General features: G+C 32.4%; 1 long non-coding RNA gene across 1 annotated transcript; it reads right to left on the reverse strand.

Moving 5' to 3' along the window:
• Window positions 1-1,066: 1,066 nt before the first annotated feature.
• LOC111045737 lies at window positions 1,067-24,869 on the reverse strand. Its single transcript, XR_002605727.2, has 4 exons — window positions 23,064-24,869; window positions 21,265-21,434; window positions 9,964-10,058; window positions 1,067-1,269 (listed from the first exon to the last, which is right to left on the reverse strand). It is a non-coding gene; the product is annotated as an uncharacterized LOC111045737 (long non-coding RNA).
• Window positions 24,870-25,324: the final 455 nt, after the last annotated feature.

Consider the following 25,324-nt stretch of genomic DNA (forward strand, 5'->3'; position numbering starts at 1 on the left):
AATTTCTTAGGACCAAGACACACACGAAGCGTTTTCAGACGAGTCGGCAGGGCAGAAATTCTCCGATTGGGTTGGTGTTCGGGAATCAGCCAATCAGAGTGCTTTCTGTCCTGACGACTCGTCTGACAATGCTTCATGAGGCTTGGCCATTTTCTTTCTTATTATTCTTCAATTTGTTATAATTTAACTTCTTGGTTTCATAAAAAATACATTTTTCTTACCTAACGGGTTTTTGAACTGATGACTCCAAGTGATGGAAAAAATCGAAATCGATCATTACTAGAGTTATAATTATCAGCTTCTCAGAAAATTTATAGGAAATTAAGTCAATTAAACTATTCTTTTCCAATCGGAAGGTGAAAAACTGGACGGGAAATTTTGAGTAAGTAAACTGAAGAAGAAAACGTGACCCATCACTTTATATGGTTTACAAAATGTATGTGAAAGATCTCGTCATCTTCTTCACTTATTATAAATTATTGCCCATGCTGCTTTTCCCGCACGGGCGAAATCGTTTAATGTTAATGTACGGTACCTGCAGGCTAAATGTCCAATAACATTTTCCATTTAATAATGATATTATGTGACAGGTTTACATATTTATTAGAATTCTACCATACCATCACAAGTTCTGTTCACATAACACTGATACTACAAATTGAATAGTATGATTTTGGAACATGTTCTTCACATCTTCAAAGTCAAACATCCCTAATCACCTTGCACATAGGTAGAAGGGTAGCTTCCACTAGCTGCGGAAAGAACGCGTGATTGGAAATGTACGGAAATGTACATTTCTTGAGTTCGGGACATTTCTCATTCCGTGTTACCTTGTCAGCTCTAGTGGAAGCTACTGTTCCTGTATGCAGGCAGCTTCAAAACACTCAACTTTTTCAATTCTCTACGTGCTTAAATATGTATTCATTCAACTGAAGTCAGTGAACTGTATTGTATTGCTACAATTTGGTAGCAAAAGATGGCTGATACTAAACTTTCAAACTAAAAGTAACACATTATTTAAAACAATGTTCAGTCATTTATTGGAGAAGGACAGTTAGAATAAATCTTCAAAAATATTACAATCTTTAATATAATTCAATACAAATAATACAATTCAAATTTAAATAATGATAAGTAATAATATGTCGAGAAATTTTAATTATTGTCAACTGATATAATCGATATACATGAATTGTTTGTTTATGTTTACATCTTTCGAACAGAAACGTTCATTTCAAGCTTGGCCTCCAGCTGTGCTCATTCCAGGACCTGAAAAAAATATAATATTGATGAAATAAACAATAAATTCAAATAACAAATAAATTATGTCTTAGTAGCATTTGAATCACAATAATAACTTTAATCCATTTTTAAAAACATTGTTACTTGAAATTATAAGTTTCATCTTAGTACAAATACTGTGGATAATTATTATGCTAATTGTAAATGATTGGAAAATTTTGATCAAGATGAGTATTTTTATATATTTTGAAATTAATAAATATTCACTATGGCCGACAGCATCAAGGCTGTACAAAGGCTAAATATAAACTTTTTACTGGTCGTATTTTTCTGAGTTTTTTTTTTTTGATTTGTATACCATCAAGCTATCAAAATGGAATAGTTTTCTCAGGAAAACATTTTTTTCCGAAAATTACTTTTTGAGATATGAGCGCCTAAAATTTAAATTTTTTGACAGAACATTTCAAATTCAGTAAGAGATAAAACCATGAGATCTGGAGAATGGATTCTTCATGGTATTATTAATCTAGTAGAACAAAATATCAATTTTTGAGAAAGTTATTCAATTTACTAAAAATGACCAAAAATAACTTTCAGTTGTTATTTTTGGTAAATTGAATAACTTTCTCAAATATCCATATTTTCAGAAAGTTTTCATTCTACTACATCAGCAATATCATGAAGAATGGGGCCTCTAAATATCATGGATTTATCTCTTACTGAATTTATTATTAATCTAGTAGAACAAAATATCAATTTTTGAGAAAGTTATTCAATTTACTAAAAATGACCAAAAATAACTTTCAGTTGTTATTTTTGGTAAATTGAATAACTTTCTCAAATATCCATATTTTCAGAAAGTTTTCATTCTACTACATCAGCAATATCATGAAGAATGGGGCCTCTAAATATCATGGATTTATCTCTTACTGAATTTGAAATGTTCTGTTCCAAAAATTTAAACTGCGGGCGCTCATATCTCAAAAAGTAATGATCGGAAAAAATATTTTCCTAAGAAAACTTTTTTATTTTGATAGCTTGATGATATACAAATCGAAAAACTTTGAAAAATATCACCAGTAGAAAGTTTATTTTTAGCCTTTGCACAGGCGGTGCGATGAGGGTGTCTCGATGGTTGCCTTAATTTGATGTTATTTAATCCAATTCTGGATGAAAAGAATTTCGACTGGACAGTTGACCACTTTTGCAAGGTCTCGGAGAGCTAGCAACACTTTGGAAGGTTTCAATTAAAAGTTGTTGTCTTTTTATGGGCCTCACCCAAACATGTGGCAAATCGTAGGCGAGTAGCATTATTTTCAGTAGCAATTTTTCATTTGTGAATCGGATAGTTTTGATTAACTAACATTCAACTTGAAAATACTGTACAAAGTATTTTTAGTACAAAATATTAGAATTGATAATTCACCCTCAAAGTGAGATATCTCCTCGAAGTGACACCAGCAGAAGGGTACACACAAATTACAGTAATTCAATTTTTCTACAATAGCTAAAATTGGGTTAGAGAGACAATAATCTATTCAACGATGACTGGAGATACGCAGTATATTCATTTGCGCTTGCTAAGCAGGCGCAGTGGACAGTAGGAACTTTATTTCAGGATTGCCAAAATTACAAAACAATTATTGTCCATTACAGCATTTGCAGACTATTAAGGCATTTATTGAAATAAAAAAAAACTCAGTTTTCTAGGAATTTTCAAATTGCTCAGCTCTAGTACATGATCAATATAATAAGGTACAATACAGCTCAAGGTGAGTTTTGGTTGGTTCGTAAATGCCATCGATAACGACGGCAGGGTGACGATTTCAGATCTGCTGGATTTCAAAATGTGTCTCAATAACCTTGGAGGTTCTGTTTTATTATGATTTCAAGGAGGAGGTTAAGTTTAACTATTAATTGGAAATATTTAATTTTAGATAATAAACACAAATAAGGAAAAGTTATTTTATCAGCTGTTTTAGCACATTTGGAATTCAGACAATATGAATGTCATCTGACAACAATGTCTGTCGTCATCGAAGTCAGCAGTTTACGCACAAACCAAAACTCACCCAACAGACTCACGTGCCACAAATACGCACATTTCACTAATAAGTATATAGTGTAATATTACATTTTTTTTCTCACATTTGAATCGAATCTTCAATTCGAGATCTATGAAACTTTATAGTAAATATCAGAGTCATCAATAGACGGACAAACTTTTTGACGGAGAATTTATTATTGTAAATGTTTGTTGCATTGTTCCATGGTGTCACCGAGGCAGGGTTAACAAAATTACTAGATAAATGGTTTATTTAAATCGAGATATATATAAAAAATTTAAAATAATAGTTTCAAAATAAAGTTTTATTGAGAACAGATGTAGAATGTGAATTCTAAACTTGTAAGCTATAATTTTTTGGTGACGTGTCTGTAAAATCTATACTGAACAAGGCGTTGGCTTTGTGACTTGCAACTTAGGTTTTTCCTGTTCTGCCCTCTCTAGAAAAATGGCTGGCTACGAGTGTTGTTGTAAAATTTTGCTCTGAATCATTTTCGTTTATTAATGTTTTAAATTGAGTTTTATACAAAATTTTGTGTTCTATTTTGTTAAGATATAGCTAATTTGTGTCTTCAAGCCAATAGCCACTGTTTTTCAACTGCAAACTAGATAAGTATTTTAGTTCATAGTTACTCTAAAAATAATTAGGCTTAAGATATAGTTCTTTGTGTATTTGTATAAATTCATCTGAAGATTATAAGTTCATTTGCTCTGAAAACTGGATTTCTCATTCATAGGCGATAGATCCATTCACAATTTATCAAGAATCTATTTCATTGGAGCCGACAACTATCCTTAGGTTGATAGGTGTTAAATGCTATTCCAACCGTTTAAGGAAAAATTGGTAGCACGGCAAATGTTACCCCTGTGGTGGGACAGAATTACAAAATAAATATGTCCCAAATGGTACACCATGAAATCCCTGGTTATAAAAATTATTAGTAGGATAGATATCTTGATAGGTTGTGAATGGTTTGTTGCTGAGTGGGAAATCAGTTCAAGAGAGATCAAGTCCTAATGAATATATTATCTGTGCAGACTAGCAAAATGGCATACAATATGAAAAATATTAAAAAAGATGATGACTTAATAGCTGCCTTAACACAACTGTTTGATAAGCAAGAGGCTAAGTTAAATGCTAGGTTTGATGAGATGAAGCAAGAATTTGCTAGCATTAGACTAGAGCAGGCTAGTATAAACCTTCTATTGAAAAATGCACATGAAACATTGAAAGATAATCATGAAGATGAAAACAAATTGAAGCAGGATAATAGTAGTGTTAAGTTACAGGATCAACTCATTCAAGTTTCTGACAATGTAGGCCTAGTTACTGTTGTTGAAAAAGTCAACCCTAGTGAGATAGTAGAATTGAATAAAGAAGTAGGTAGGGAGTTGTCTTCAATGAAAGTCAACTATCATGAAAGTAATATTGCTACATTGAAGGTTAGGAAAACTATAAACAAAGTGAATGATTACATGAGACAGGTTTCTGTGGAGGTTAGGAACAATGTAAATAAAATGAATGTTGCTTTGAGTCAAGTTGATGAGTTCAACTTTCAACTGAGAATTGAAAAGGTGTATGCTATGCATTCTCAAGTGAACATGACTAACTTTTGTAGGCAAAACGGCTTTGTTGAAACAAATGAACCCATGAATAAAACTATGTTCTTGAAGAAAACAAAACGCAAAGTCTCCATTGATGTATTAGTATTCAAAGGTTGTTTCAAGTTGCTTATTTACAAGATGATGACAGTGAATCACATGATGAAAGGGTATTCCCCAACACACAATGATTAGGAATCCTGTGTTATGCCGGGATTCAGAATAGCATAATCGCTACACAGTGTATGGTAAGAGTCCATAATTGTGTCTTTTTTCTTTCCTGTAGCCTATTTTTCTTGGCCCTTAATCTTTTCAATTTTCGATTCTTTCCTGTCTTTGTGTAATATTCAGTAAATTTCTTCTATGATGCATATCTTAACCAATCTTGTCCATAGTCATTTGAATTTGTATTTTTCTGAAATAATTTTGGAAGTTAAAATAGTAGCTTATTTTCCTAATCTTTAAATTGTTGATAAAACTTAATTTTTCTAAAATCTATCCATTGTAGTGTAAAGAATTGTGTGCTTGTGACATATTTTTTCATCATGTATCACTTATTTTGAAATGTGTGTTGTTTTAGGGAATTTATTTACCCAGTTTTCTATTTCTCTTTTTTGTATTTTTTAGGGAACTTATTTACTCATTATTCATCTTGATCATCTTTGTATTATAATCTTGAAATGTTTGTACTTATTATACAGTCTTTAAATTATAAATTATGTTATTATAATAAATAAACTTCAAAATTTGAAAGTATTAATGAATTCTGTAGCCATATATATGTGATGTATTAATGAAAGTTAGCTTGAATAATAATGTTTTTATTGAATAAAAACGTTTTGTTATATTATTAATTGAAATAAGTTTTTGTGATTGATATCTTTTTCAAAATTTTAAAACTGTTTGTTCTATAAATTTTGATATGATTGATTATCGTTTGAAATGGATGCTGGAGTGTATGTAGAATTTTTAGTGGGGTTTGTTGATTAGAATTTTGCTGGTATGTGATTGTTTTTTGAGATGGAAACCCATTATTGCCTAAAGAAGGAATAACAGAGGTTATGACTTAGAGAGGCAGTAATGAGATAATATTTTTGTGTTGATTAATAATGTTGATTGCCATAGATGCAAAAATAATGATTAATAATGTTGATTGCCATAGATGCAAAATGATGATTACTTATGAATATTGAGTGCCTTTGAAGCAAAATATTATTGATGTTTTGAATGGTTTCTTGTTTAATGATTGATAGTAAAGTTTTGTCATGAAATGTAGTTTGTGTTTAGAACATTGAAGAGTCGAAATAAACTATAGTATCCGACAAACGATGATTAATAATATTAAATAATTTGCTTTTTATACAATTTTTGAAAACAAAATTAAAACTAAATAATTTTGAAACCCTGAATGATAAATCATAAATGTGAAATGAACATGCTATAAATGAAATGTTATACTAAATGATAATGAAATGCAGATATATTATGAAATGATTGTGAATAGAAGACCAATTGTCTGAAATTATTGAAATATGTATTGAAATTAAATTTTGTTGTGATGATCTGATGTTTTTTACAATCTTGATAATGATACAGGGTGTTATGAAATTCTATATCTATTTTGAAGAATGGATTAAATTTTGATATTTGAACAGTGAATAGATGAAAATGAATTGTTTTAAATTTATCATTGATATGTCCATATTTCACAATTTATGTATTGCTGACTGTATAATAGGATGTTAACAAATTTCAATTTCATAAATATTTAAAAATAATTTTCATGTGTATTAGATTGTATTGATAGCCTAATCAAGTTTTTCTTCTTAGTTTATAAGCATTTTAAGATAACAGGTACAGCACAGACATTAACATTGAAATAGTTATCATGTGAATCTCGAAATCAGCAACAAGTGAACGCCATGAAGAGTGTTAAGAACATTTGGGTGATTTTTGAACTAGTGTGACTCATCTACGCTGCAGCCTACACCAATAACTACGCCAATGTCAACGCTGATGCCTACACTAATAACTACGCCAATGTCAACACCAATAACTACGCCAAAATCTACGCTGCGGCCTACACTAATAACTATGCCAATATCAACACCAATAACTACGCCTAAATCTACGCTGATGCCTACACTAATAACTACGCCAATGTCAACACCAATAACTACGCCAATATCTACGCCGATGCCTGCGCCGATGCCAATGCCTGCGCCAATGCTGATGCCAAAATCTGCGCCAATGCCAATGCCTGCGCCAATGCCAATAGCTGATGTCAATGCCTGCGCCAATGCCAATGCCAATATCAACGAAGATGCCAAAGCCGACACCAAAGCATACGCCAATAGCAATGCCAATGCTTATTGCTGACTCTGTATCTCAAACTTCAACACTACTGCATTACCTGGAGGTAATTGCCATCCATGTTCACATTCACAACTTTGAATTCAGAAGAACAGTCACAGTATCATGAAAGAATTGATTCAAAAAATCCTCTCCTAAATTATTCCTGTATGCAGAACTCTAAACCTTGAAAGCTGAAAATATCAAAAAACCAAACCTTACCTAAATTAATCCTCACCTAAATTAATCCTGTATGCAGCGTCTATCTCTTTTCCAAAAAATGAATTACATTGTCATTTCAAGCCTGAAATGTACATTGTATAATTACAAATATGATACAAAATTTATGTGACTCTGTATTGAATTTGGAATGCAGCCGTCTACTACAAGCATGAAGCAATGCTAACTGAGATGTCACCTGTATCGAGTTTGGTATGCTGCCGTCTACTACAAGCATGAGGCAATGCTAACTGAGATGTCACCTGTATCGAGTTTGATATGCATCAGTCGACTACAAGTATCAGCCCAACACTACGTGCATCCAGATCAGCCCAACACTTGACGTCATCACATTGGAGTCACACTTAACTGAAAATCATACTGAGTGCCTTAACGGACTGTTTTCCAAAATGTGCATCAATAAAATCAACCGCGTCAATAGTGAAAGAAATGAACATTTTTTGATTTATTGAAATTTTATGTGAAAATTAAATGTAACAATTCATCAATTCATTTAAAAAATATATATAAAAATAATAATAATAATAAATTTTTCATTCAACATACTAAATTTTTTTTATGCAATAAAAATTGAATTTTTCTATCTATTAAATTTATGTGCAATTTCAAAAAACTATTCTTTACATATTAAACTTTCTGTTGAGATATTATCCTTTAAATTATAAAGCTAAATCAAAAGTAATATTGATATTCTATATTTTGAGATATTGTTTGGAAACATATAACAAACACTATTGATGAATTTTTATAATAATTTTCAATATTATTGGATGACATGTAGTGTTTTTCTAGAAAAAATTGTTACTGTTCTCAAATTTAAGTTTCAACAATTTTCATTAGGGTCAATGTAAATTTTTTCTTTAAATTTTCAAACAGTAAAATTTTTTTATGTCAAGAGGGAGGTATTTGTAATATTACATTTTTTTTCTCACATTTGAATCGAATCTTCAATTCGAGATCTATGAAACTTTATAGTAAATATCAGAGTCATCAATAGACGGACAAACTTTTTGACGGAGAATTTATTATCGTAAATGTTTGTTGCATTGTTCCATGGTGTCACCGAGGCAGGGTTAACAAAATTACTAGATAAATGGTTTATTTAAATCGAGATATATATAAAAAATTTAAAATAATAGTTTCAAAATAAAGTTTTATTGAGAACAGATGTAGAATGTGAATTCTAAACTTGTAAGTTATAATTTTTTGGTGACGTGTCTGTAAAATCTATACTGAACAAGGCGTTGGCTTTGTGACTTGCAACTTAGGTTTTTCCTGTTCTGCCCTCTCTAGAAAAATGGCTGGCTACGAGTGTTGTTGTAAAATTTTGCTCTGAATCATTTTCGTTTATTAATGTTTTAAATTGAGTTTTATACAAAATTTTGTGTTCTATTTTGTTAAGATATAGCTAATTTGTGTCTTCAAGCCAATAGCCACTGTTTTTCAACTGTAAACTAGATAAGTATTTTAGTTCGTAGTTACTCTAAAAATAATTAGGCTTAAGATATAGTTCTTTGTGTATTTGTATAAATTCATCTGAAGATTATAAGTTCATTTGCTCTGAAAACTGGATTTCTCATTCATAGGCGATAGATCCATTCACAATTTATCAAGAATCTATTTCATTGGAGCCGACAACTATCCTTAGGTTGATAGGTGTTAAATGCTATTCCAACCGTTTAAGGAAAAATTGGTAGCACGGCAATAGATACCTGTTATATCTGTATTCGTACAGAAAAAGTAAGATAGATATAATAAGCATCAGCTGACAAAAAGTGAAATGCGTGTTCTTAGCGAGTAAGTCTGTACACATCTAATGGTAATAATAATTGCTATCGAAATTCCAGTGCCCACTGAAATTTTTGAAGGTTAGGATTTATAATTTACTTTTCGAAAAAAAACTATAGTGTATGGTAGAATGAAAAGAAAAGCAATGACTTGATGACTATTGTGAGGTTCACGTTGTAATACCAGCAGCATTCAATTAACATTGGTGTTGCTATCGTTGTCTATCATTCGAAAAAGCTGATACTCATGTAGGAATATACTTAATTAACAAAATATTTAATTTCTATTATGAAAAATAATTATTATTCAATCATTAAAAATTAAATTTTCTAGTTGAATAAAATATAATTGGTTATTTTAACAAGAATGAACAGTTGATATTACATCAGATATACCGGTATCAGCTATCCTCTATAGAAGGCAGTGGCAAGGCAGAGAACCAGCTTCGCTGTTCTATCTTTCTCCACTACCATTATAATGTGGACCTCACTATATTTATTGAGCATAGACAGTGCAGTTGTATGTCAGCCAACTAGAGAATACAGCATTACATTTCTACAAAGAGGGATGAAGATGTTGCACATGCATTTACTTCGAAACAAAATAAGCCTTGATTCGTACTGACATTGATACTCTTTCTGATATATTATGGAACAAATAACATTGATACTCACTCAACTCCTGCGTCTGTCTCATTCTTATTTCCATCATATCCATTAACTCTTGATCTACAACAAACTCCAATTATTCAAATTCATTCGGGTTTGACCTACAAATAGAAAGAAATTTATATAAATCACAAGAGCGATATTAGTTGATATCAATTATATAGTGTAATATTACATTTTTTCTCGATTAAAATCGAATCTTCAATTCGAGATCTATGAAACTTGATAGTATATATCAGAGTAATAGATATGCGGACAACTTTTTAACTGAGAATTCATCGTAAATAGATGTGTTGCACATTACATGGTATCACCAAAACTGAGTTGACAGAATTAACAGATAAATAGATCATTATAAATATAGAGGATATATATAAATTTAAAATAACAGTTTCGAAATAAAGTTTTATTGAGAACAAATGTAAAATGTAAATTCTAAACTTGTAATTTATAATTATTTTGGAATTTAATATCGGTGACGTGTTTGTAATGTCGACACTGATTTTGAGGTGGGGCTTTGCTTTGTACTTGTTAGGCTCTCTCTAAAAAATGATGGCTGGCTATGTGTTCTGGTTTTGTGTTCTCTGAATATTTTTCTGTTTAAGTGAATTTTTAATGTTTTAAATTGAGTTTTGAACAGTTTTACGGTGTTCTAATTTTGTCTAAAATTGTTTTGTGTGTTTACAAGCCTATAGCCATTGTTTTTCAACTATATAAATGGATAAGTATTTAGCCTGTAATGATGTTAGATGCTTAAGTGTGTAAGGTATTATTTTTGTGGATTTGTGTTGTATATTGCCAAAATTCTTCTGAAGATTATAAGTTGGTTTGCTCTGAAAACTGGATTTCTCATTCATAGGCGATAGATCCATTCATAGTTTATCAAGAATCTACCATTTTGGAGCTGATAACTTCCTGTAGGTTAATAGGTGTGAAATGCTATCCAACCTATTTAGGAAAAAATGGTGGCATGGCAAATGGTACTCCTGGTGGGACCCAAACTACAAAATATATCCCTGGTTATGAAAAATTATTAGTAGGCTGATGTCTTGATAGGTTATGAATGGTATACTGCTGAATGTGAGGTCAGTTCTGGAGTGGTCAAGTTTTAATGAATAGATATTAGTGCATATTACAAAATGGCAAACATTAAAAATGATCTGAATCTTATAGCGTTCTTAACACAAAAGTTTGATGAGCTAAATGCTAGATTTGATGAGCAAAATGCTAAGTTTGATAAGCAAAATGCTAAGTTTGATAAGCAAAATGCTAAGATTGATAATTTGAAACAAGATAAGGGTGCTAGGTTTGATGATATGAAGCAAGAATCTGCTAGCATAAGACTAGAGCAGGTTAGTATAAACCTTCTATTAAAAGATACACATGAAACATTGATAGATAATCATGAAGATGAAAGCAAATTGAAGCAGGATGATAGTAGTGTTAAGATACAAGATCAATTATTTCAAGTTTCAGTCAATGTAGGCCTAGTTACTGTTATTGAAAAAGTAAATCCTAGTGAGATAGTAGAATTGAGTAATGTAGTAGGTAGGGAGTTCTTTATTGAAAGTCAACAGTAAAGAATGTAGTATTGCCAAATTGAAAGTTAGGAAAACAGTAAATAAAGTGAATGTTTACATGAGACAGGATTCTGTAGAGGTTAGGAACAATGTAAACAAAATGAATCTTGCTTTGTATCAAGTTGATGAATTCAACTTTCAACTAAAAATTGAAAAAGTGTATGCAAAGCATTATCTAGTGAACTTGACTGACTTTTGTAAGCAAAATGGCTTTGTTGAAACAAATGAACCCATGAATAAAATCATGTTCTTGAAGAAAACAAAGCACAAAGTCACCATTGATGTGTTAGTATTCAAAGGTTGTTTCAAGTTGCTTACTTACAAGATGATAACTGTGAATCACATGATGAAAGGGTATTCCCCGGCACTATGTTATGATTAGGAATCCTGTGTTATGCCGGGATTCAGAATAGCATAATTGCTACGCAGTGTATGGTAAGAGTCCATAATTGTGTCTTTTTTCTTTCCTGTAGCCTATTTTTCTTTGCCCTTAATCGTTTCAAATTTTGATTCTTTCCTGTCTTTGTGTAATGTTCAGTAAATTTCTTCTATGATGCATATCTTAACCAATCTTGTCCATAGTCATTTAAATTTGTATTTTTCTGAAATAATTTTGGAAGTTAAAATAGTAGCTTATTTTCCTAATCTTTAAATTGTTGATAAAACTTAACTTTTCTAAAATCTATCTATTGTAGTGTAAATAATTGTGTGCTTGCGGTATATTTTTTCATCATGTATTACTTATTTTAATTATGTCTATTTTCGTCAGGTATCATATTAGGTAACTAGGTTTTTCAGAGCAAATTATGTCCCATTTTCTCATTTTCAGTATATTTTTATTAAATATACTTCCTTATGAAAGTTTAGTACTGACATGTAGGATAGGCTCTAATTAATCTTTCTCTTCCTTGTATTATTTAGGAAATTTATTTACTCAATTTTTTTTTTTTATTTGTATTTTTTAGGGAACTTATTTACCCATTATCAATCTTGATCGTCTATGTATTGTAGTCTTGAAATGGTTTGTACTTATTATACAGTCTTCAAATTCTGAAATTATTTAAAAAATAAATGGTTCAATTTAGAACATACTGAAATTTAATTTTATGTATAAATTATTTTGTTATAATAATAAAACTTCAAAATTTGAAAGTATTAATGAATTGTGTCACCAAATATATGAGATGTTCAATATAAATGAAAGTTAACTTGAATAATGTTTCCATTAAATAAAACTTATACACAATCAAATATAAATTACTATTATTATTCGTCGCATTATACTGCATTGAATGTTCTCAACGGTGTTCGAAACCATGCCAAATGGTTTTCCCTCCATGAGAGGAAATTGTTCTCGTTGTACAAAGTGTAGCTCTCATCATAATAAAATTATGAAATTAATGGTAAATGTCTGAATGAGAACCGGAGAAAATGTCATAGCACACTCTCAATAAATACGAAAACGGACATGCATCTTTCAGGGTAACAATGATCTCACTAAGACTGAATATTCTTCATAATGAACTATGCTTAAAAATTCACTGCTGCATCCGTTATTTCCCTTATACTGCTGTAATATCCATTGACAATTATTTGCAAATGTAACACTAGACTTCCAGCTCGAACACCTTTCGCTCCTGAATTATTTTTTAGATCATTCTTGTAGAGATAGATGATTATGTTATCAGATGGGTGACAATCATTGAATCGTCGGTCCCGACTGATAGTCGTGAGGCTCGTTGACGACGTAAATTAAATACCTATTTATGCAAGATGGAACTTCTGTCAGGGATCCCCACCTATAAAGCCATTCGATTATAATAACTAACTACATCATTCACATAATTCCGTATTAATACGAAAAAATGATACCATTATTTCTAAATATTATTTGAATTATCCTGCTCCTAATTTCATCTTATTCTCTTATTGACAGGGTTGTATGATGATAAGAATTGTAATATTACATTTTTTCTCAATTGGAATCGAATCTTCAATTCGAGATCTATAAAACTTTATAGTAAATATCAGAGTAATTGATATACAGATAACTTTTTGACTGATAATTTATCGTAAATGATTGTGTTGCTTGTTCCATGGTGTCACCGAGGCTGAGTTGACAGAATTAACAGATAAATGGATTATTTAAATAGAGATGATATATAAAAATTTAAAATAATAGTTTCAAAATAAAGTTTTATTGAGAACAAATATAAAATGTGAATTCTAAACTTGTAATTTATAAATTTTTGGTGACGTGTCCATGATGTAGACACTGATTTTGAGATGTGGTTTTTGTTCTGATGAGGAGGCTTCATTCTTCTCTAAAAATGATGGCTGGCAGCGTGTGTTCTAATTCTGTGCTCTCTGAATATTTTTCTGTTTAAGTGAATTATTAATGTTTTAAATTGAGTTTTGAACAGTTTATAGTGTTCTATTTTGTCTGTAATTAATTGATTTGTGTGTCTACAAGCCTATAGCCATTGTTTTTCAACTATATAATTGGATAAGTATTTAGCTTGTAATGATTTTAGATGCTTAAGCATGTAAGATATTGTTCTTTGTGTATTTGTGTTGTATATTGCCAAAATTCTTCTGAAGATTATAAGTTGATTTGCTCTGAAAACTGGAATTCTCATTCATAGGCAATAGATCCATTCATAGTTTATCAAGAATCTATTATGTTGGAGCCGATAAATTTCCTTAGGTTAATAGGTGAGACATGCTATCCAACCGATTTAGGAGAAATTGGTAGCACGGCAAATGTTACCCCTGTGGTGGGACCGAATTACAAAATAAATATGTCCCAAATGGTACACCATGAAATCCCTGGTTATGAAAAATTATTAGTAGGATAGATATCTTGATAGGTTATGAATGGTATACTGCTGAGTGGGAAATCAGTTCAAGAGAGATCAAGTCCTAATGAATATATTATCTGTGCAGACTAGCAAAATGGCATACAATATGAAAAATATTAAAAATGATGATGAGTTAATAGCTGCCTTAACACAACTGTTTGATAAGCAAAATGCTAAGATTGATAATTTTAAACAAGATCAAAATGCTAGGTTTGATGATATGAAGCAAGAATTTGCTAGCATTAGACTAGAGCAGGTTAGTATAAACCTTCTATTGAAAGATGCACATGAGACATTGATTGATAGTCATGAAGATGAAGGCAAATTGAAGCAGGATGATAGTAGTGTTGAGATACAAGCTCAATTATTTCAAGTTTCAGATAATGTAGGCCTAGTAAATGTTATTGAAAAAGTAAATCCTATTGAGATAGTAAAATTGAGTAATGTAGTAGGTAGGGAGTTGTCTTTATTGAAAGTCAACAGTAAAGAAAGTAGTATTGCCAAATTGAAAGTTAGGAAAACAGTAAATAAAGTGAATGTTTACATGAGACAGGTTTCTGTAGAGGTTAGGAACAATGTAAACAAAATGAATCTTGCTTTGAATCAAGTTGATGAATTCAACTTTCAACTGAAAATTGAAAAGGTGTATGCAAAGCATTATCTAGTGAACATGACTGACTTTTGTAAGCAAAATGGCTTTGTTGAAACAAATGAACCCATGAACAAAATCATGTTCTTGAAGAAAACAAAGCACAAAGTCTCCATTGATGTGTTAGTATTCAAAGGTTGTTTCAAGTTGCTTACTTACAAGATGATGACAGTGAATCACATGATGAAAGGGTATTCCCCAGCACACAATGATTAGGAATCCTGTGTTATGCCGGGATTCAGAATAGCATAATCGCTACGCAGTGTATGGTAAGAGTCCATAATTGTGTCTTTTTTCTTTCCTGTAGCCTATTTTTCTTGGCCCTTAATCTTTTCAAATTTCGATTCTTTCCTGTCTTTGTGTAATGTTCAGTAAATTTCTTCTATGATGCATTTCTTAACCAATCTTGTCCATAGTCATTTAAATTTGTATTTTTCTGAAATAATGTTGGAAGTTAAAATAGTAACTTATTTTCCTGATCTTTAAATTGTTGATACAACTTAACTTTTCTAAAATCTATCCATTGTAGTGTAAATAATTAAATGGTTCAATTTAGAACATGCTGAAATTTAATCTTATGTATAAATTCTTTTGTTATAATAATAAACTTCAAAATTTCAAAGTATTAATGAATTGTGTCACCATATATATGAGATGTATTAATGAAAGTTAACTTGAATAATAATGTTTCCATTAAATAAAAACGTCTTGTCATATTATTAATTGAAATGAGTTAAAGGTTAAAATTTCTCTAAAGTTTTTGTAATTGATGTCTTTTTCTAAATTTTGAAAACTGTTTGTTCTATAAATTTTGATATGACTGATTATCGTTTAAAATGGATGCTGGAGTGTATGTAGAAATTTTAGTGGGGTTTGTTGATTAGAATTTTGCTGGTATGTGATTGTTTTTTGAGATGGGAACCCATTATTGCCTAAAGAAGGAATAACAGAGGTTATGACATAGAGAGGCAGTAATGAGATAATATTTTTTGTGTTGATTACTTATGTTGATTGCCATAGATGCAGATTACTTATGTTGATTGCCATAGATGCAGATTATGTATGTTGATTGCCATAGATGCAGATGGTTACTTATGAATATTGATTGCCTTTGAAGCAAAATATTATTGATGTTTTGAATGATTTCTTGTTTAATGATTGATAGTAAAGTTTTGTCATGAAATGTAGTTTGTGTTTAGAACATTGAAAAGTCGAAATAAACTATAGTATCCAACAAACGATGATTAATAATATTGAATAATTTGCTTTTCATAAAATATTTGAACAGTGAATAAATGGAAATGAAATTATTTTTTTATTAAAATTTTATAATTGATGTCTCCATTGAGTTTGAGGAAATTTCACAATTTATGTAATGCTGACTGTATAATAAGATGTTCATATAAAATTTCATTTTTATATTGATTATATACTTGTAAATAATTTTCATATGTATTAGATTGTATTGGTAGCCTAATCAAAATTTTCTTCTTAGTTTATAAGCATTTTAAAATAACAGGTACAGCATGGACATTAACATCGAAAAAATTATCACATGAATCTTGAAATCAGCAACAAGTGAACGCCATGAAGAGTGTTAAGAACATTTGGGTGATTTTCGAACTAGTGTGACTCATTAATTGACTATCAACGCCAATATCTACACCAATAACTATGCCAATATCTACGCCAATATCTACACCAATAACTATGCCAATATCTACACCAATAACTACGCCAATATCTACACCAATAACTACGCCAATATCTACACTGATGTCTACACCAATGTCTGCACCAATGTCGAAGCCAATGCCTGCGCCAATGTCAATGCCAATATCTACGCCAATATCTACACCAATAACTACGCCAATATCTATGCTGATGCCTATGCCAATATCTACGCCAATATCTACACCAATAACTACATCGATGTCTACGCCAATGTCGACGCCAATGCCAACGCCAATATCTATGCCAATATCTACACCAATAACTATGCCAATATCTACACCAATGCCAACGCCAATATCTACGTTGATGTCTATGCCAATGCCTGTGCCGATGCCAATATCTACACTGATGTCTACACCGATGCCTGCACCAATGCCAATGCCTGCGCCAATGTTGATGCCAATGCCGACACCAATGCATACACCAATGACAATGCCAACGCCTATTGCTGACCATGTAACTCAAACTTCAACACTACCACATTACCTGGAGGTGATTGCCATCCATGTTCACATTCACAACTTTGAATTCAGAATAACAGTCACAGTATCATGAAAGAATTGATTCAAAAAATCCTCTCCTAAATTATTCCTGTATGCAGAACTCTAAACCTTGAAAGCTGAAAATATCAAAAACCAAACCTTACCTAAATTAATCCTCACCTAAGTTAATCCTGTATGCAGCGTCTATCTCTTTTCCAAAAAACAAATTACATTGTCATTTCAAGCCTGAAATGTACATTGTATAATTATATGATACAAAATTTACGTGACTCTGTATCGAGTTTGGTATGCAGCCATCTACTACAAGCATGAGGCAATGCTAACTGGGATGTCACCTGTATTGAGTTTGGTATGCAACCGTCTACTACAAGCATGAGGCAATGCTAACTGAGATGTCACCTGTATCGAGTTTGGTATGCAGCCGTCTACTACAAACATGAGGCAATGCTAACTGAGATGTCACCTGTATTGAGTTTGGTATGCAGCCGTCTACTACAAGCATGAGGCAATGCTAACTGAGATGTCACCTGTATCGAGTTTGGTATGCATCAGTCGACTACAAGTATCAGCCCAACACTACGTGCATCCAGATCAGCCCAACACTACGAGTATTCGGAACAGCCCAACACTACGAGTATTCGGAACAGCCCAACACTGATGTCATCACACTGGAGTCACACTTAACTGAAATTCATACTGAGTGCCTTAACGGACTGTTTTCCAAAATTTGCATCAATAAAATCAACCACGTCAATAGTGAAAGAAATGAACATTTTTTGATTTATTGAAATTTTATGTGAAAATTAAATGTAACAATTCATCAATTTTTTTTATTCAACATACTAATTTTTTTTATGCAATAAAAAATTGAATTTTTCTATCTATTAAATTTAAGTGCAATTTCAAAAACTATTCTTTATATATATTAAACTTTCCGTTGAGATATTTTCCTTTAAATTATAAAGCTAAATCAAAAGTAATTTTGATATTCTATACTTTGAAATATTGTTTGGAAACGTATAACAAATGCTATTGATGAATTTTTATTATAATTTTCAATATTATAGGATGACATGTAATGTTTTTATAGAAAAATTGTTACTGTTCTCGAATTCATTTTCAACAATTTCATCAATGAAAATTACAAAAACAAAATTTTTTGTTTCAATGTAATTTTTTCTTTAAATTTTCAAACAGTAAAATTTTTTATGTCAAGAGGGGGGTATTTGTAATATTACATTTTTTCTCGATTAAAATCGAATCTTCAATTCGAGATCTATAAAACTTGATAGTAAATATCAGAGTAATTGATATGCGGACAACTTTTTAACTGAGAATTTATCGTAAATAATTGTGTTGCACATTACATGGTATCACCGAAACTGAGTTGACAGAATAAACAGATAAATAGATCATTATAAATATAGAGGATATATATATATATATATATATAAATTTAAAATAACAGTTTCAAAATAAAGTTTTATTGAGAACAAATGTAAAATGTAAATTCTAAACTTGTAATTTATAATTTTTTTGGAATTTAATATCGGTGACGTGTTTGTAACGTCAACACTGATTTGCTCTGAAAACTGGATTTCTCATTTATAGGCGATAGATCCATTCATAGTTTATCAAGAATCTACCATTTTGGAGCTGATAACTTCCTGTGGGTTAATAGATGTGAAATGCTATCCAACCTATTTAGGAAAAAAGGTAGCATGGCAATAGATATTAGAACGCTTATTATTTATTATCACAACCATATTATTTGATATTTGTACTATTTTAAAAATGAAACTAGGAACTGAATGCTAATGCAAAACTCTAAGAAAGCTTTTATTCTAACTTGTGTTATATTGTGAATATTTTTTTCGTCATCGACATTTGGCTGGATACATGTACAGTAATTGGTTGATAAGCTTCATTTTCATTTTCTAGACCATCTGCAAGAAGTTGAAGCGGAATACTATGTTAACCTCAGGCGGTCAGGTGAGGGAATAACAGTTCGTCCAATGCTGATTGGTAGGGCCAACGATAACACAAACAGCTCTAAGGCTCCTCATCAACAGACAGCAACTTTTATCGGCTTTTTGCGGAAGGTGTCGCTGTGTCGAGCATTGATCACTCACAAAATACGAATTTTTCAATCAATGTTCACAACACAATGAGTGACGCATTATAAACATTGTTGGCAATAATGTACACATTACTATTCAAGATCTTAATACATGCACACTACAAATACTCATAACATGCAGAATTCAACATACATAATACAATACTGAGTAGATAAAAGAACAATAGCAGCATCTACATGGAAAACTGAAAGTACTCATTCATTAAATAATATGCCCTCTCAATCAATTTATCCTTCACAACACTCCCAAACATCATTATTGGTAGCTCTTCAACAAATGAAGAAATACTGCTAGATAAAGAAGAGCTATTGATTATGAAAGGAAAGCAATCCAAAAGGGTATTATCAATATCATCAATCTTCAAGATGTCCCTGTATGACTCGGTTTTTAAAATTGTTAAACAACCGCCCTGCCATTTTTGCCATACTAGAACTTTTGAAGAATGGCAAAAATTACTGCATAGGCATGTAACAACCCCCGAAAGGGGATAGAAAATTTCTAAATTCTAAAGGGGAGTCATGGGACTTGATAAATAACAAAGTGTTTGTTCTCTAACTTTCACATTTTATTGACTGAACTAACTACTAGAATTTTGACAACAAACAATCTGTAACAACGTATTCTATTACTCAAGAAAACTGCCTGTAAGATTTTGCTAACTCTGATCTGAAAGCCAAACTGTTTACGACGGTAGCGGGGACTTTACTCATTTCTCTACTCCAAATGAATAATTAGGAACCCGGTCAATTTGGGGATTTTAACATGAGCAAGACAAATATAATGGCACTCACCATTGTTAATACTATTAATCCATTATGATTTGAAACTCCTATCACAACACCATTTTTATGACTCACTATGATATTAATCTTCAACAAACATTCACTTCCCTAATTATTAATAAACTATTTCAACATATCCACGGCTAAAAATAAAATATTTTAACAAATTTAAACAACGAACAAATTTAACAAACACGTTAATTTTGGGCCCTCGAGGCCCGAGGCTACCTCTGGATTTTTGTGATTACGGCCGCGGCTTGATTGGGACTGCAGTTCCATGCAAATTATGTTCCCCTTCCACCAACGAGACGACGGTCCACGTGTAGACAGATCACAATTCCGTGGGAGAAATGCACGTTTGAAATATTCCCAAACACTAGTGTATTTTCCATCGCTAACGGAAATACAGTTCCATGAGAATACCTCAACCCTGCATAAAATTGAAAACTGACTACTTTCCTGACGCAAGTTAGCAAAATCTTCATGTGATAGAATTATTTTTCAACAGAAAAATACATTTGTCACAGAATATTCAACTGAGTCTGATTGAAAAGGTCCTAATTAACTAAATCAATAAATAATCTTGAAGAAAACACGAACCCATAATAAATTTATTTCAATATCATCTCCATTGCAGGCATATATCGTAAGATATGACGGAATGAGAAAGTACATAGTATGCGAGTACCAAGGAATCTTAGTTTAAATCATTTAAGGAAGATAATTTGGTAGAGTTTCTTACACAAATCTATGATGTGAGGCTCACAACCAAAGCTACTTTCTAATATGTATCCCAACATTTCTTAATTACACTTGATATCATTACCTTATGGTATATGTATCCCTTAAAGAGAAGAAAATTCTGTTTTACTATCATTACTAGAATATACAAACTCATATTGGATTTAGTATTACTAGGATCATAATGTGATCACAAAGACCACAAGAACACGTCAAAAAATAAAAACGAGAAAAAAAGCTAATAATAGCTAGTCACAACAACAAAAAAGTAAAAAATACGAACTCACTAGCGTATTGTCCAACATAAATAACTCACTGATGGAATACAATGGGTTCTCCACCAGCAATTCCCTCAGTGCGCCCTTGAATCGCCTGGTCGACAGGTCTCTTGCTATTGGCAGCTTGTTGAAGAATCTCGCATAAAGATGGGCAAGGCCAGTTCCTGTCCTGCTCAGCCTCTGGTACGTTACGTCCAATTCTCATTACCTATTATAGTAGGAAGAAATAATACTACAATCAGCCTAAAGGTTAGAGCATTCACATAAGTTATTATTAAAAAATTAGTCAATAAGCTTAAAAATATACAAAAATAAATCCATTGCCTCTGAAGCAATAAAACATGACAAACTGTACAGGATAATATCTGATGACAAATTGTCTACCCATCAATATCAAAGAGACTGATAATTATAGACATTTCTGTACAAGCCATTCTTTCAAACCTGCTTTAAATTGCTGGGTTGACTGGCATGCCTTGAAAATTCAATGGCAGGGCGTTGAATACTTTCTTACCTACATCTATAATTTGGATTCATATGTAATAAGTTATAGTCCGTACAAAATAACTTTTGAGGGACATGCGCAGCAGAGATAGGTAGGAAATACAGAGATGCGATGTTTCCATTCTGAACCGGCCAGCGTTCTCTAATTTCTAGTGACTTTTTATGTGCTCATGCTACACATGGGAAGCTTCCTGTCTGAAAGCACTCAGTCAACTGAGTCTAATCGACGAATTGGCAACTGTGCTTCTACCTATGATTCTATTCATCACTGTAATTGGCTAATCTTCCACCATTTCTCTGCGCCGCGTATTCCTCCAAAAAAAATTCTTTTGTAGTACTGTGCTGTTTTACTCTAATCAAACCTCTGGACTGAGTACCATAATGATAAATATCCTCACCAGTAATCGAGTCAACTTCCACTCTGCAAAATGACTGTTAAATGTACACATCATACAGACTGGGGACTGAGAAAATTATCTTTAATCGATCTTTTAGTAACATACCAATAAGTGAACTTTTTAATATCTTACGGAAATTTAACAGACTGCCGATTTGTCTTTGTGAGCTGGAGTATGGGAAGTTCTGTAGGCTGGTACGTGAAAAACTCATCAGCTACCCTATGTACTCACTGAGAGATGATGAGACCAGTGGACTTGTGGACCAGTTTGAAATTGTTTCATGATTTATTAGTATTGCAGTCCATCTACAGTGCCAAATGAAACGACCTATCTGCAGCCATCTCTAGTTATTTGGATATTAATTGTTTTATACTTTGACAAAGTCTATCTGGCGACTTCCGGTCATGGACTGAATATACTGAATTACAGTTTGGCAGTACAAATAAAATACGCCAGCTTCACGGTACCTAGGTACTGTACTAAACAACATAAGAACCAGCTTAGTGTCTTCCTTTTTTCTTTTTGGAAAGGCTAAATTTTATATCAGTACCACAAAAACAAAACAAACATCGTAATCAACAATAAAAGCTGAATCGATCCTACCAAAATCATATCCAAGTCAGGTTCATTCTACAAATCATTCTCAAGTCCAGAGTATGTTCATGGGTTAACATCAACACAGACTAGATACAAAAAGCAAATTCAACTATGAAATAATATAGCCTAATGCATGCTTTTCTTATATTATAGTTTATAGGTCTATAAAGCAAATGGATGGTTTAAAGTAGGTACGGTATCATAGGTATTCCGATGCACCTATTTTATAATCCGTGACTATGAACAAACAAAACAGTAAAAATATAATCATCTACTTAATTATTATTTATAATTAATCATGTAATAGGTAGGTATAACAACTAAAAGTTTTCACTTACCTTCTAGTGTGATGGATAAAGCCGCGTTTACACCGGAGTTGGCAACCAATGATTGCCGACATTTATCGGCAATTTTGAGTTGCACGCATTAAAACAACTGCAACTCGCATTGCCAACCGTAGTTGGAGACCGATTTTGCGAGTTGGCAATCGAAATTTGGTTTTCCGACTGGAGTCGGTAAAGATCAAAGGCGGTTGCCAACCCCGGTTGGCAATGCGAGTTGCAGCGCTAACTTGAGTTGCAACTTGAGTCTGCAACTACCCCGCTACCCCTCCCGCCTGTTGGCTCCACGTGGTCGCGCTGCGTCAGTTCCTCAGTTCAAGCAGGCTAGTCGTCGTGACTTGTTGTGTTTTGTTGTTTGTGCTAGTGCAATGTAAGCTATAATGTAAGCTAAGCTATACATTACTCAAGCTAAGCTATATATTTCTTAAGCTATAGAGTTTCTTTGTTTGATTTGGAGTTTTTTTGATGTATACATTTATTTCTAATTTTATGAATTGTGTTACTTTGGAACATTAACTTAACTTTGTGTTCATATTTTATTAACAAGTCACTACCAGGTTGCAACTTTTTTTGTCTAGATTTATTAACAATTAACTTTTGTCTAGATTTATTCAACTCAGTGCACAATGTAAACAAATAAAAGGAATCTAAAAATAACAATATTTAGTAATTTTCTTTCTTTGCTCACCTGTATGTTATCCTTCAGGAAACCTATAACAGCCTCACAAATCTCTGGCACTAAAATAGATATCACACTTTTGAAAACTTTAAACAAATAACTGATACTAGTATAAAAGTCGCCACTCGCCAAAAAGCGCAATGTAATAGCCAATCTTTCTCGCACTGGAATTGCTTTCCTGTAGTTAGTATCCTGTTTACTAATTATGTGTCCAATACCAACAATTAAACTTTCAAAATCGTCACTTGACATTCTTAAAAAGTTTTTTACACTGCCATCGCATCTCAATTCTCCCATCAAAGGATCTGTATCATCTCGATTTAAATCATTTAAAAGATCGCTGCCGCTATACTTTGCTCTTGCCTGCAATGAAGGTCGAACCCAGTATCTTCTTGGTTTTCTACATTTTGATAAAATAACACATGCTGCCGCAGCAAGAACAACCTCTTCAGCACTCGACATTCTACATACTGTCTGATTTGATTTTCTACATACTGTAAAGTTTAGTTGCAAGTTGCAGGTTGCAGACCTAAAAACAAACTATGTGCCCAGGTTGCAAGTACAAGTTGCAGACTTCCATCGGCAACTAGCGTCTGCAATCGAAATTGGCAATTTTTTATTGCCAACTCCGGTGTAAACGCGGCTTAAACTTATAACATTCAACTTCCAACATCCTGTTTAAGAAACTGAAATAAGGAATGTGGAAAATTATTTATTCAAGTTTCTGTAGTGAATAAAAATGAAATTGATGCTGTTGTTAGCAAAAAATTTAATTTTTAAAACTTTTAACTCAAAACTTTTAAAAAACAGTCTACCTAACAACCGAGAACCGATATCGAAACCGCATAAAATAGAAATAACCTAAAAACTTATCCTGAAAAGAAAACAAAAGTCCATACATTGTATATTTCATTATATCATTAAGCCTGAGGCACAATATATTTCAATGATAAATAAAAATTTCATTTAAAAAGCTGTTGATAATAATTGTTTTCTATTTATTATTCTACTAAAAACTTCATTTATTATATTATTGCATGTTCATTAAGTAAGTTGGTCACTCTTCCATAGATGTACCACGTGACTTGTCGATGCTATAGGACTCGCCACACCAAGCTCGCCAGTACCGCCGAGGTAGTACCGCTGCCCGCTGGTGGTAGTTTTCTCGGCTGAGCACACCACACCGAAAAACGTCCGCTAGCGGTAGTCTCCGAGTAGTGAGTCTAGTAGTGGGGGGGTGAGACGTACTAGTTGCGTTGTGTTGCAAGGAGGAGAGGTGCGCATGCGCTACCTCTTCGAATCGCCTGCCATGTATTCAGGTTGAGCGCGCCACACTGAGCTCGCTTTGTCCGCCGTACTACCTCTCAGCGAACTTTTGTTGAATCGCCTAGCAGGCGGTCGTAGGTGGTAGTGCGCCGTACTACCGCCGCGGTAGCGAGCTCGGTGTGGCGCAATCAACCTGAATACATGCCTAGCGATTTTTAAAACTTCGCTACCGCCGCGGTAGCGAGCTTGGTGTGGCGTGCCCTTATGTTGTCGTGTCACAGAAAATCGTATCTTTCCTACTTTGTGGTCGTGT

The sequence above is a fragment of the Nilaparvata lugens genome, chromosome 3 (genome assembly GCF_014356525.2).
Source record: "Nilaparvata lugens isolate BPH chromosome 3, ASM1435652v1, whole genome shotgun sequence".
In the NCBI taxonomy this organism is placed as follows: Eukaryota; Metazoa; Arthropoda; class Insecta; order Hemiptera; family Delphacidae; genus Nilaparvata; species Nilaparvata lugens.